Source organism: Arachis stenosperma, chromosome 6, assembly GCF_014773155.1.
Source record: "Arachis stenosperma cultivar V10309 chromosome 6, arast.V10309.gnm1.PFL2, whole genome shotgun sequence".
NCBI lineage: Eukaryota > Viridiplantae > Streptophyta > Magnoliopsida > Fabales > Fabaceae > Arachis > Arachis stenosperma.
The window spans coordinates 88,233,660-88,246,719 of NC_080382.1; the positions used below are offsets into that span (position 1 = coordinate 88,233,660).

At 40.3% G+C, this 13,060-nt stretch overlaps 1 non-coding gene across 1 annotated transcript; it reads right to left on the reverse strand.

The window, feature by feature from the left end:
* Nucleotides 1-775: 775 nt before the first annotated feature.
* LOC130938027 (small nucleolar RNA R71) lies at nucleotides 776-883 on the reverse strand. Its single transcript, XR_009069211.1, has one exon. It is a non-coding gene; the product is annotated as a small nucleolar RNA R71 (small nucleolar RNA).
* Between the last annotated feature and the right edge of the window lie 12,177 nt (nucleotides 884-13,060).

The window sequence follows — 13,060 nt, forward strand, 5'->3', positions numbered from 1 at the left end:
AAATTTCTTTTAATTAATTCACTTTAATTTTCGAAAATTTCTTCCCCACTTCTCACATCCTTCTATTTATGGACTAACACTCCTCCTCAATGTACAATTCGAACTCTATCTCTCTTGATAAGTTCAAATTCTTCTACCTCCTCCTTCTATTCTTCTTTTCCTCTGACACCTCAAGGAATCTCTATACTGTGACATAGAGGATTCCATAGTTTCTTGTTCTCTTCTCTTTCATATGAGCAGGAGCAAAGACAAAAGCATTCTTGTTGAGGCTGACCCTGAACCTGAAAGGACCTTGAAGCAAAAGCTAAGAGAAGCTAAAGCACAACTCTCTGTAGAGGACCTAATAGAAATCTTCAAACAAGAAGAAGACATGACAGCCAAAAACAACAACAATGCCAACAATGCAAGGAAGGTGCTGGGTGACTTTACTGTACCTACTCCCGACTTCTATGGTAGAAGCATCTCTATCCCTGCCATTGAAGCAAACAACTTTGAGCTTAAGCCTCAATTAGTTTCTATAATTCAACAGAATTGCAAGTTCCATGGACTTCCATTGGAAGATCCTCATCAGTTTTTAGCTGAATTCTTGCAAATTTGTGACACTATCAAGACCAATGGGGTTAACCCTGAGGTCTACAGACTTATGCTATTTTCTTTTGCTGTAAGAGACAAAGCTAGGATATGGTTAGACTCACAACCTAAAGAAAGCTTGAACTCCTGGGAAAAGCTAGTCAATGCCTTCTTGGCAAAATTCTTTCCACCTCAAAAATTGAGTAAGCTTAGAGTGGAAGTCCAAACCTTCAGACAGAAGGAAGGTGAATCCCTCTATGAAGCTTGGGAAAGATACAAACAATTGATCAGAAAGTGTCCTTCTGACATGCTTTCTGAATGGAGAATCATAGGTATCTTCTATGATGGTCTGTCTGAACTGTCCAAGATGTCATTGGATAGCTCTGCTGGAGGATCTCTTCATCTGAAGAAGACGCCTACAGAAGCTCAAGAACTCATTGAAATGGTTGCAAATAACCAATTCATGTACACTTCTGAAAGGAATCCTGTGAACAATGGGACGAATCAGAAGAAAGGAGTTCTTGAGATTGATACTCTAAATGCCATATTAGCTCAGAACAAAATATTGACTCAGCAAGTCAATATGATTTCTCAAAGTCTGTCTGGAATACAAGCTGCACCAAGTAGTACTAAGGACGCTTCATCTGAAGAAGAAGCTTATGATCCAGAGAACCCATCAATGGAAGAGGTGAATTACATGGGAGAACCCTATGGAAACACCTATAATCCTTCATGGAAAAATCATCCAAATCTCTCATGGAAGGATCAACAGAGATCTCAACAAGGTTTCAACAACAATAATGGTGGAAGAAACAGGTTTAGCAATGGCGAGCCTTTTCCATCATCTTCTCAGCAACAGACAGAGAATTCTAAGCAGAGCCACTCTGACTTAGCAACCATGGTCTCTGATCTAATCAAAACCACTCAAAGTTTCATGACTGAAACAAGATCCTCCATTAGAAACTTGGAGGCACAAGTGGGTGAGCTGAGTAAGAAAGTTACTGAACTCCCTCCTAGTACTCTTCCAAGCAATACAGAAGAGAATCCAAAAGGAGACTGTAAGGCCATCAACATGGCCGAATTGGGAGAGGAGGAAGAGGCAGTGATCGCCACTGAGGAAGACCTCAATGGACGTCCATTGGCCTCCAATGAGTTCCCTAATGAGGAACCATGGGAATCTGAGGCTCAGACTGAGACCATAGAGATTCCATTGGATTTACTTCTGCCATTCATGAGCTCTGATGAGTATTCTTCCTCTGAAGAGGACGAAGATGTCACTGAAGAGCAAGTTTCTAAGTACCTTGGAGCAATCATGAAGCTAAATGACAAGTTATTTGGTAATGAGACTTGGGAGGACGAACCCCCTTTACTCACCAAAGAACTAGATGACTTGACTAGGCAGAGATTACCTCAAAAGAGACAGGACCCTGGGAAGTTCTCAATACCTTGTACATTAGGCACCATGACCTTCGAGAAGGCTCTGTGTGACCTAGGGTCAAGCATAAACCTCATGCCTCTCTCTGTAATGGAGAAGCTAGGAATCTTTGAGGTACAAGCTGCAAGAATCTCACTAGAGATGGCAGAAAATTCAAGAAAACAAGCTTATGGACTTGTAGAGGATGTTCTGGTAAAGATTGAAGACCATTACATCCCTGCTGATTTCATAGTCCTAGAGACTGGGAAGTGCATGGATGAATCCATCATCCTTGGCAGACCCTTCCTAGCCACAGCAAAGGCTGTGATTGATGTTGACAAAGGAGAATTGATCATTCAAGTGAATGAAGAATCCTTTGTGTTTAAGGCTCAAGGATATCCCTCTGTAACCATGGAGAGGAAGCATGAAGAGCTTCTCTCAAAACAGAGTCAAACAGAGCCCCCATAATCAAACTCTAAGTTTGGTGTTGGGAGGCCACAACCGAATTCTAAGTTTGGTGTTGAACCCCCACATTCAAACTCTAAGTTTGGTGTTGGGAGGTTCCAACATTGCTCTGAACATCTGTGAGGCTCCATGAGAGCCCACTATCAAGCTACTGACATTAAAGAAGCGCTTGTTGGGAGGCAACCCAATGTTATATTTATTTATTCTCCTTTGTTATTTTATGTTTTCTGTAGGTTGATGATCATGTGAAGTCACAAAAACAATTGAAAAAGCAAAAATAGAATGAAAAACAGAAAGAAAAATAGCACACCCTGGAGGAAAAGCTTGCTGGCGTTTAAACGCCAGTAAGGGCAGCAAATGGGCGTTTAACGCCTAGTCTGGCACCATTCTGGGCGTTTAACGCCAGAAAGGGGCACCAGACTGGCGTTTAACGCCAGAAAGGGGCACCAGACTAGCGTTTAACGCCAGAAAAGGGTAGCAGCCCGGCGTTTAATGCCAGGATTGGCAGAAGGAGCATTTTTGCTCGCCACTTGGTGCAGGGATGAATTATCCTTGACACCTCAGGATTTGTGGACCCCACAGGATCCCCACCTACCCCACCATTCTCTCTCTTCTTCACCCATTCACCAATCACCTCAACACATCTTCCCCAAAAACCCCTCACCTATCAAATCCCACCATTCTCTTCACCACTCACATCCATCCTTCATAAAACCCCACCTACCTCACCATTCAAATTCAAACCACTTTCCCTCCCAAACCCACCCATAATGGCCGAACCATACACCCCCTCTCCACTCCTATATAAACCCATCTTAACTCCTTTAGTTTCACACAACCAAAACACTACTTCTCCCCCTTGGCCGAAACACAAAGCCCCCCTCCATCTCCTCTATTTCTTCTTCTTTTACTCTCCTCTTTCTTCTTTTGCTCGAGGACGAGCAAACCTTCTAAGTTTGGTGTGGTAAAAGCGTTGCTTTTTGTTTTTTCATAACCATTTATGGCACCTAAGGCCGGAGAAACCTCTAGAAAGAGGAAAGGGAAGGCAAAAGCTTCCACCTCCGAGTCATGGGAGATGGAGAGATTCATCTCAAGGGTGCATCAAGACCACTTCTATGAAGTTGTGGCCAAGAAGAAGGTGATCTCCGAGATCCCTTTTCAAACTCAAAAAAGGTCAAATTTAATCAAAGGTTGGACCAAGTCCTCAATGACATGAGGAGATTCCTCATCATGAAATCCCTGAGATGCCTCAAGGGATGCACTTTCCTCCACAAAACTATTGGGAGTAAATCAACACCTCCCTAGGAGAATTGAGTTCCAACATGGGACAACTAAGGGTGGAGCACCAAGAACATTCCATCCTCCTCCATGAAATTAGAGAAGATCAAAGAATTATGAGAGATGAGCAACAAAGGCAAGGAAGAGACATTGAGGAGCTCAAGCACTCCATAAGATCTTCAAGAGGAAGAACAAGCCGCCATCACTAAGGTGGACCCGTTCTTTAATCTCCTTGTTCTTTATTTTTTTGTTTTTCGAATTTTTATGCTTATGTTTATCTATGTTTGTGTCTTATGATCATCAGTGTCTAAGTGTCTATGCCTTAAAGTTATGAATGTCCTATGAATCCATCACCTTTCTTAAATGAAAAATGTTTTTATTACAAAAGAACAAGAAGTACATGATTTCAAATTCATCCTTAAAACTAGTTCAATTATTTTGATGTGGTGACAATACTTTTTGTTTTCTGAATGTATGCTTGAACAGTGCATAAGTCTTTTGAATTTGTTGTTCATGAATGTTAAAATTGTTGGCTTTTGAAAGAATGATAAAAAAAGGAGAAATGTTATTGAGGATCTGAAAAATCATCAAATTGATTCTTGAAGCAAGAAAAAGCAGTGAAAAGCTTGCAGAAAAAAAAGAGAGAGTATATGCGAAAAAAAAAGAGAGAAAGAAAAAGAAAGAACAAGCAGAAAAAGCCAATAGCCCTTTAAACCAAAAGGCAAGGGTAAAAATAAAAAGGATCCAAGGCTTTGAGCATCAGTGGATAGGAGGGCCTACAGGAATAATATCCTGGCCTAAGCGGCTAAACCAAGCTGTCCCTAACCATGTGCTTGTGGCGTGAAGGTTTCAAGTGAAAACTTGAGACTGAGCAGTTAAAGTCGTGATCCAAGGCAAAAAGAGTGTGCTTAAGAACCCTGGACACCTCTAATTGGGGACTCTAGCAAAGCAGAGTCACAATCTGAAAAGGTTCACCCAGTTATGTGTCTGTGGCATGGATGTATCCGGTGGTAATACTGGAGACAGAGTGCTTTGGGCCACGGCCAAGACTCATAAAGTAACTGTGTTCAAGAATCAACATACTTAACTAGGAGAATCAATAACACTATCTGAACTCTGAGTTCCTATAGATGCCAATCATTCTGAACTTCAAAGGATAAAGTGAGATGCCAAAACTGTTCGGAGGCAAAAAGCTACAAGTCCCACTCATCTAATTGGGACTAAGTTTCATTGATAGTTTGGAGTTTATAGTATATTCTCTTCTTTTTATCCTATTGATTTTCAGTTGCTTGGGGACAAGCAACAATTTAAGTTTGGTGTTGTGATGAGCAGATAATTTATACGTTTTTTGGCATTATTTTTAGTATGTTTTTAGTATGTTTTAGTTAGTTTTTATTATATTTTTATTAGTTTTTATTTAAAATTCACTTTTCTGGACTTTACTATGAGTTTGTGTGTTTTTCTGTGATTTCAGGTATTTCTGGCTGAAATTGAGGGACCTGAGCAAAAATCTGATTCAGAGGCTGAAAAGGACTGCAGATGCTGTTGGATTCTGACCTCCCTGCACTCGAAGTGGATTTTCTGGAGTTACAAAAGTCCAATTGGCGTGCTCTTAATTGCGTTGGAAAGCAGACATCTTGGGCTTTCCAGCAATATATAATAGTTCACACTTTGCTCGAGATTTGATGGCCCAAACCAGCGTTCCAAATTAGCTCAAGACTGCCCGGCATTAAACGCCGGAACTGGCACAGAAGTGGGAGTTAAACGCCCAAACTGGCACAAAAGCTGGTGTTTAACTCCAAGAAAAGTCTCTACACATGAAAGCTTCAATGTAAATAGTTCTCTAAGCTACTAGTTCTCTATAAATAGTACCTTTTGCTCATTTACTCATTTTTGTAAACCCTAAGCTACTAGTTCTCTATAAATAGTACCTTTTGCTATTGTATTTTCATCTTGGTTCTTCTGGTTCCCTCTCTGGGGCCGAAGCCAATGATCACCATTATCACTTATGTATTTTTAACGGTGGAGTTTCTACACACCATAGATTAAGGTGTGGAGCTCTGCTGTACCTCGAGTATTAATGCAATTACTATTGTTCTTCTATTCAATTAAGCTTATTCTTGTTCTAAGATATTCATTTGCACCCAAGAACATGATGAATGTGATGATTATGTGACGCTCATCATCATTCTCACTTATGAACGCGTGCCTGACAACCACTTCCGTTCTACATGCAAACAAGGCTTGAATGTTTATCTCTTGGATTCCTTAATCAGAATCTTCGTGGTATAAGCTAGAATTGATGGCGGCATTCTTGAGAATTCGGAAAGTCTAAACCTTGTCTGTGGTATTTCGAGTAGGATTCAAGGATTGAATGACTGTGACGAGCTTCAAACTCGCGATTGTGGGGCGTTAGTGACAGACACAAAAGAATCACTGGATTCTATTCCGACATGATCAAGAACCGACAGATGAATAGCCATGCTGTGACAGAGTGCGTTGAACATTTTCACTGAGAGGACGGGACTATAGCCATTGACAACGGTGATGCCCAACATACAGCTTGCCATGGAAAGGAGTAAGAAGGATTGGATGAAGACAGTAGGAAAGCAGAGAGACGGAAGGGACAAAGCATCTCCTTACGCTTATCTGAAATTCTCACCAATGAATTACATAAGTATCTCTATCTTTATTTTATGTTTTATTCATCTTTTAATTATTAATCCTCCATAACCATTTGAATCCGCCTGACTGAGATTTACAAGATGACCATAGCTTGCTTCATACCAACAATCTCCGTGGGATCGACCCTTACTCGCGTAAGGTTTATTACTTGGACGACCCAGTGCACTTGCTGGTTAGTTGTGCGAAGTTGTGATAAAGAGTTAAGATTGCAATTGAGCGTACCATGTTGATGGCGCCATTGATGATCACAATTTTGTGCACCAACTAGAATTTGAAAATTCACCATAAATCATATATTTAACGAAAAGATCCCAAATTCTCCAGTTCAGTTCCAAATATTACGAGGTTTAACCAGGACTTAGTTCCACACAATTCTTATCATCACAGAATTAGTTACAGCATATGCAATACCACCACAACACAACTTTACATCCTTGTTAACAAACACCAACCATAATCCATCATAAATAAATACAAGAGCATACCATTAATAACTTCCACACCTCATAATTCCAATATATATCCCCCAACAAATCTATTCCAACAACATTACAAGGCTAACCATTAAATACAACAAACAATTCAACTTATCCTATGATTCCTCTAACCTAAGTTTTCACAACACCGTAAATATTAAACGTGCGAAACTTAAACCATACCTTGGCCGATCACTTTGTATCACCCAAGGCAGCCTCAGAACACAAATCACAACCCTTCCAAGCTCAATCAAAATACCCCCAAAACAAGCCTTGACCACCAAAAAGCCTCCAAGTATTCCCAATTCAATTCCAATGCATATATACCCACTTAATTTACACATAATACATATACATGTTCCAATTTCAATTTTCCCATTATAAATACAAGATTGAGCTAGGGTTAGGGTGTTCTTACCATACCCATATGCTCAATAGCTTGAGCCCACAATTTCTGAAAGCTAACTTGAACCTAGAACATAAAAATTGGACAAGATTCACTATAGGTTTTCAATTTCACCAAAGAAAGAGGGATAGAGATTCTGAACCAAATATGAGGCTTACTAGTGAAATTGTTTGGATAGAAAAATAGAGCTCGACACGCTGGATGCGTGACCATAAACGGTGCGGCAATCGGAGCTCAAACGAGGAAGATACGGTGGTGAGGGTTAGGGATCTCCTCCTCTCCCCAATTTGTTTTCAGCGCTGTTGATGCTGAAATGGGGAAGAAGAGCTTCTGTCCCTCTTTTAAGTCATGGTTCGGTTGGACCCACGGACCCAGTTTGGGCCCCGGTTCGGCTCTTCTGGTCTGGTTTTGGATCAAATTTTCGAAATTGATATCAAAATTCTCGTTTCAATGAGCTCTATCCTATTTTGATATTAGTTTTGCATTTTTAGCTTTCCTAATTAAAATTCTAATTATTGACTAATTATTTACCAATTTTAGTGGGGTTTACACCTTTGATAAGGATGAGCCAAAATATGAATTGATTGCCCCGGGTCCAGAACATCGGGTTTATTTTGGGAGGGCTTTTGATGCGGATCCCTATTTCTTTTTTATGTATGAGAGCCTTTTTACTCGCCTGGGTGTTTTTCGTCCTTTTTCTAATTTTGAGATAGCGGTTTTATCTCACTGCCGCGTTGCTCCCACCCAGCTTTACCCCAACTCTTGGGGTTTCATGAAAATTTACCAATTCATTAGCCGTGAATTAGATTTTCCGACTTCTTTGAAGATTTTCTTCTTTCTTTTTCATATGACCAAGCCCTTCAGTGGGCAAAATAATAAAAAATAGTGGGTATCTTTTCGGGCCCTTCAAGGTAAGAGAATTTTTACCCTTTTTGATGAATCTTTCCATGCCTTCAAAAACTTCTTTTTTAAAGTTCAAGCCGTAGAGGGTCACCACCCCTTTTTCTTGGATGGAAATTCCTCTCCCCATTTTCCTCTTTACTGGTCTGAGGCCTCTCCTGTAGAGAAGTATGGCCTGGATGATTTAGACGAGGTGGAGGAGGCTGTTGTGGGGTTCTTTCGAGAAGTTTGGGGAAGAGCCCTTATCTTGATACAAAAAATTTTCTTTGGGGGTCTCCGACTTTTGTACAGACTCAATTAGGTAGCTTTTGTTGTTTTTCTATTACTTTCCGACTTGATCTCGACTTTGATCTCTTTTCAAGCTGTTCTTTCTAACTTGTAGGCTGACCCTTTTATCAATTTTGGCAGAAATGGTGAAGAAGAATTCCAGTTCCTCCTACTAGAGGGTCCAGGACGCTAAAACAAGATCTCGAGCCCGAGTAAATGAGCCAGGGCTGCTGGCACTCTTCCTCCTCCTCCTCCTCCTCCTCACAACTTGGGGACCCCTTCTCGTCCTATAGTAATATCCTCTTCTACTTCTTCTCTTCCTTCTCCTCTGCCCCGATCTTCCCCTGAACCAGAAAAGAAGAAGCGCAAGACTTCAGAGTTTGGCTCTTCTCTAGATGGCGAGGAAAAATTTAATGGCCCTCAATTCGTTTGGAATCACATCTATCCCCATACTCGAATAAGTATGGATGATGCTTCCGTTTGAAACCATCTTAACATTCTGGTCCAGGGTAGTGTCCGTGCGGCTGGAGTATGCACCAAATTGCTTGATATTTTTGAAAAGACTCCCATCAGCTCTTTGGGTTCTTCCCAAAAGTTTGAAGAGCTTGAGGGGAGAATTTTCTTATATCAAGAAGAAGAGAAGAGGCTTAAGGAGGAGGTCGCCGAGTTGATGAAGGAAAGGGGTCGTCTCCAGGAGAGGGAGAAGAAGTTGATGGGCCAGTGCGCTATGGCGGAGGGCCTCAAGGAGAAGGCAAAGCAGAACTATGTTAGGCTTTTTGAGGAGAACCTAGACTTAAAGAAGGAGCTGGCGGGATGTTTGGAGGCCTTCCAGGAGCCGGAGGACTCGATAGCTGAAAGTTTCGAGGAGGCGTGGAGGATCTTCAAGGAACAGGTCAGGGTTATTGCTCCCGAACTATATCTTTCTCCGCTGGACCCCGACAAGATCGTGGTTGATGGGGCCATTGTTTATCCCTCCCGACCTGAGATAGATTCTGACCTGAAGACTCGGGGGCAGAGAATAATAGAATCTCCTCCGCGACAAGAGGATCTTCCGAGTTCTTCAGGGGATTCCTTCTCAGGACCTTTTATCAACCTGCTCCGTGATGACAAGTCATCATATACCCATTTTTCAAGCTAATTTCACTTGTTTTATTAGCATTTATGCACTTTCTTACATCCTAAGTAAGTGATTTGGAGTGAAAATGCATAACTTCTTTAAATCAAACAACCACCATGAAATTAATGTTAACTCATGAGGTTTAAGCTAAATTTAATTGATTTTTAATTGATTTATAAGCCTCTTGAATTTAGTGATACTTTGAGTGGTTGTTTTGGTTTATTGTAGAAGAAGAAAAGAAAAAAAAAGGAAAAGCGTGGCCTAAGGAAGTGTGGCTCAAGGAGAAGAAAATGTGGTCAAAGAGAGAAGAAGTGTGGCACACAAAATGAGGAAGGCAAGCATTTCCCTCCACAAGGGCACACTGCCCTCTAGGAGGGCAACATAAGGGAACAAAGCATGAAAGGCAACTCTGCCCTGCCCACTACAAGGGCAGAGCACAAATTTGTGCCTTGGAATCAAGAAGAACAAAACCTTGCCCTGCCCTCCACAAGGGCAGTATCGGGCTCACCAAGGGAAGAAAATCAAAGGAAAATGCCTACAATGCTTGCCACAAGAGTTGAACACGGGACCATGAGGAAGCAAGGAACTAGGCTCCATTACGGTGCCAAGAAAGCCAAGGAAATTGAATGAGCGTGTGTTTCTGCCAGGATTCGAACGCGGGACTTCAGTTTGGAAACACTGCCCTACCCTCCGCGAGGGCAGGGCAGCATTTTGTTGTGGCATGAATCTGGCGCACCAAGGCACGTTTCTGGCGCACCAAGGCACGATTCTGGCAGCACCAGCAGCGCACCACAGCACAATTCTGGCGCATCAACTTTTTCTGCCCTGCCCTCCGCGAGGGCAGGGCAGCATCCTGCGCACCAGCCTGCACCACGCCCGCACCAGCAATGCACCAAGCACCAAATCCTGCCCTGCCCTCCACAAGGGCAGGGCAGCCTCCTGGAAGCTATTATTTTTGGGCCAAAAAAAATTGAATTAAAAATCCAATTTAATTCATTTCTTCACCAAATCAAAAGCCCATTGACAAACCCCGATTTGACGGTTTATCTTGTATTGATTTTAGGGGATTTTATAACCTTTTACCCTCATTTATTCAATGAAATAGCATGGTTTTGTGATTGTCTCCTTATTTGTGCTTAGATGTGAAAACATGCTTTTCAACCCTTAATTTGATGGTTTTAATCTCCCTTTGATTCCACTAGATGTCTTGGTATGTTTGTTAGTGATTTCAGATTGAAAAGGCTAGGAATGGATCAAAGGAGTGAAGAGGAAAGCATACAAAGTGGAGAAATCATGAAAAGTCAAAGAAGTTGAACTCGCCCATGGACGCGCGCGCGCACCTGGCGCTTGCGCGCACCTGCGAATTACCCCATGGACGCGTATGCGTGATGTGCGCGTACGCGTCGGTGTTGGTTTATGATTTTTTAATGAAAACGTGGCCAACGAATTCTGAAGGGTTGTGGGGCCCAATCCTAACCAACTTTGGCGCCAAAGATGCTATTTAAAGCCAAGGATTGAAGAGCAAAGGAGATTCCATCCATTACACACTCATTAGGATTAGTTTAGAGTTAGTTTCTAGAGAGAGAAGCTCTCTCTTCTCTCTAGAATTAGAATTAGGATTAGGTTTAGTTCTTAGATCTAGGTTTTAATCTTTGATTTCTTCCACTTCTATCTCTCAATTCTTTGTAGTTACATTCATTCTTCTTCCATTCTTTTCTTGTAATTTCCTTTATGTTGTTCTTATGTTTTGTTCTTATATCGTTTCGAAGCCCCGGATGTTAGCTTTCCAACCCAACTGGAACCGCATCATTTGGACCTCTATAGCTCAAGTTATGATCGTTTAAGTGCGAAGAGGTCGGCTTGACAGCTTTTCGGTTCTTTCATTTCTTCATGAGTTCTCCAACTTTTCATGCTTTCTTTCTTCATTCCCTTGATCCAATCTTTGCCTCCTAAACCTTAAATCACTTAACAAACATATCAAGGCATCTAATGGAATCAAGGTGAATTAAATTTATTTATTTTAAGACCTAAAAAGCATGTTTTTACTCTTAAGCACAATTAAAGGAGAATATACAAAACCATGCTAATTCATTGGGTAAATGTGAGAAAAGGTCTACAAAATACTCTAAATTCAATACAAGATAAACCGTCAAATTGGGGTTTATCAGGTACCCGTAAAGACACTCCGATGCCTAAGTCAGCAAGAATCTAAGCAAGTTTGTAGAATATTGGAACTTAGAGATATCTGAAGGATGTCAGTGTATTTATAGTGGTAAACCAATAACCACCGTTGGAGTAGTTCCACCTTTTAAGAAGGATAACCGTCCATTTATCTTAGGAAAGTTGAGACATGACTCCTGAAAGTGGGTTTGAGAGATTTTAGGGGCAGTTACTTATTTGAATAAGTGTTATTTGCCAGCTAACCTTCGTTTCCGACTTCTTTAGGGTGAAGTCTGTGTCGAATCCGACCTTTTGGGAGGAGGTCAGTTACGTGGGGAGATCAATCTATGGATTGGGCCTTTTTATCCTATTTGGACTTGGGCCTTGGCGTTGGGTCAGGGTATGAACAATATCCAAAAGTTCAAATCGCTAACAAAAAGACTTAAAAAATTTGCTAACGACAAATAAGCATAAAAGATTTCAAAACGTGATAAAAAGAACTAAATATTAAATTTATATTATAAAAAATAATTTGAGATCAAATTTTGATACAATTTTTTGTAATCATTATTAAAAAAATAAGATCTTTTCACCTTTAAAATTTAGTATTTTTGTCGAGTAAATGTTTTTTTAATTTTTTATTATGAATGACCATTTTTTTTAAAAGAAAAAGAAAAATCTAAAGATTAAATTTTGCTTTGAAGGTTTTTTGTATACCATTTAAATATTTATTCAAATGTTGTCACAAAAATTTAGATCAAATAAATAAATTATTTGCTAAATATAAAATTTTTTTATTACTTATAAAAATATAATATTTTATTAGTTTTTTTTTATCGTATTTTAAAATTATTCAGAATTTGTTTTGTTGACAACTCCTTTTCCAGATTTTTGTTAACAGCTGAATCTTTTAGTACCCAATTGATTTCGAGATTTTTGTTATCCGCTGAATCTTTTGGTAGTTAACCCAATAAATTAAATACCCAAAAACATTTTTCAATGTTAGTTACGTGTATCATTTTATATATCAAGTTACGCGCACATAGATATCCAGTATTAAGTTGGTTTGATACTTTGATCACGTAAAATTGATGGCATTGCCAAACAATTCCTATAATGATTCCGTGTTCTTTCTTCCCTTTAACTTTATCAAGATGCTTGCGGAATTATTAGTTTACTACCATTTTTCATGCAAAACAAGGTGCAGTCTGTTGCTTGGGGTCCCCGGAACCAGTGTGAGAAGCCACTGCAAGTTTCGGAACAGGGGAAAATGACACTTGCTTTTACTTCTGAAAGTAAAATACTAATGAAAGACCAAAGCA